A 2,197-nucleotide genomic window follows, 5' to 3' on the forward strand; every position below is an offset into this window, starting at 1 on the left:
GAGGGAGCCTGAGGGAGTCACTCAGAGCTCTTTCTGCTGCAGCGCAGATCCACGGCCAGGCCTACAGACCGAAGAACTGGAAGCCTCTCCCACCCATTTGCCTTCTTCCCCTCCTCCTCCCTCCCTCCCTCAGGCTCCAGAGCAGAGTCTGCTGGAGGGAATGGATTTACCTCTGGAGTGGGGGCAAGTAAGAGTTTCTTCAGAAGCCATCTCAGGGAGCTCCTGACCTGGCTGGAGAATGAGGTCTCCCCCTTAAAAAAATAATTATTATTAGTCTGAAAATGTCTTCTTCCTGATAACTTAGTTCCTGCCACTCCTCTTCCTCTAGCCTAAACTTTGGGGTGAGGCCGAGCCCCTCTACCCCAAGGATATCAACCTCTAGCATATCCAGGCAGAAAATGACTCCCTCTGCCTACTCCTACCTCTTACGTACGAAGGACTCACTGCCCCTACATCCATGGAAGGCTTCTAAACTCTTACCCTAGAGAAACACAACTCCTCTGGACCCCAAACCAGCCCTAGCCACCTTCACCTTCGCCCCTGCATTAGCAAATTCTTCCTTTTTCTTTAAGACCTAACTTGTGGCTTTTATGAACTTTCCCAGCTGAGAGAGAAACTCAGAGCACCTTGTTGCATTGATCACTTAGTATTATAATCATTTATGTGGCTGTATCTCCTCACAGGAGAGTGAACTCCCTGAGACTAGGGGCCATATATCTTCGCGCCCTCAGCAGGACCCAGCACAAGACTGGTACAAGGCACGCTTCAGCAAATGTTTGTTAAATGGGTAAGTTTACGGGCCTACACCACAAATCAATGGGAAATGGACATTTTAGTAGATAGTGCTGGGAAATTTGGCTCACCATAACGAGAAAAATAAAACTGGATCCCTATTTATTTCCACATGAGAGGGTGGAGAATATCTTTGTGACCTAGGACTGTGGAAGGACTTTTTAAACAAAGTCCCAAATGCACAAACCATGAGGAAAAAATTTGTGATGAAGTCTTTGATAGGAATGAAAATTGGTATTACTACTTTGGAAAACAATTAAGAATAGTTAAACAATCAGAATAGTTAAAGATGGCCCTGGGACCCAGCAATTCTGTTAGAGATGTGTGTATATATGTGTGTGTGTATATATATATATATATATATATATATGTATATGTATATGTATGTGTATATATATATGTACGTATATATATATATGTATGTATATATATATATATATGTACGTGTATATATATATACGTATGTTAAGTCCTAGAGAAATTCTTAAACATATGCACAAGGAGGCATGTGCAAGAATATTCATTGCAAAATAAAGATAAAAAGAAAACAATCAAGAAAAGAATATTCATCACAGAACTGTTAGTAATAGAGAAAAACATCTCAACAATCGAAAAGTTCACCAAAAGGAGAATAAATAAATAGTGCTGTAGCCACACAACAGACTACTATATACAACAGTAAAAAAAAAATGAACCAGAATTGGGTATATCAATCCAGATAAATTTCAGAAACATACTGCTGTGATAAAATGCAAGCTGTGGAAGGATACATGATGTGTGAGACCATTTATATAGATTTTTTAAAACTAGAAAACAATGCACTATGTTGTTTATCAATTGCATAGATATGTAAACAATATTTTTTAAACAAAGGAATTAAACACCAAATGCAGAATGGTGATTACCTCTGGGGAACAAAATGAGAGAGAAATACACAGGGGACTTTGTCTAATATTTTATCTGGGTAATAGGTACATGGGTGTGTGCTATATTATTCTTCATACTTATTTGTATGCCTGAAGTATTTCATAATTTTTTAGAAAGACTATGAGGATCTATAACAAAATTAATGGTGTCTAAATCTAGATCAGTGGTTCTCAAACCTAGGCTGCAGCAGAATCACTTGGGAGAGCTTGTTAAAATACCAGATGCTGGGCCCCACACCCAGAATTGTGTTTTAGTTAAGTCTGTATTGCATTTCTAACAAGTTCTCAGGTGGTGGTGGTGGTGGTGGTGCTGGTGGTGGTGGTGATGATGGTGATGAAGAAGAAGAAGAAGAAGAAAATGATGATGACGATGAAGCTGCTGCTGCTGCTAGTCCAGGTACCACATTTTGAGAACTGCTGACAGAGAAAATGAAATTATCAATGAATTTAGTTTTCTTCATTGTGCTTTTTTTTGTTTT

This window comes from Neophocaena asiaeorientalis, unplaced genomic scaffold, assembly GCF_003031525.2.
Source record: "Neophocaena asiaeorientalis asiaeorientalis breed wild unplaced genomic scaffold, Neophocaena_asiaeorientalis_V1.1 scaffold313, whole genome shotgun sequence".
Classification (NCBI taxonomy): domain Eukaryota; kingdom Metazoa; phylum Chordata; class Mammalia; order Artiodactyla; family Phocoenidae; genus Neophocaena; species Neophocaena asiaeorientalis.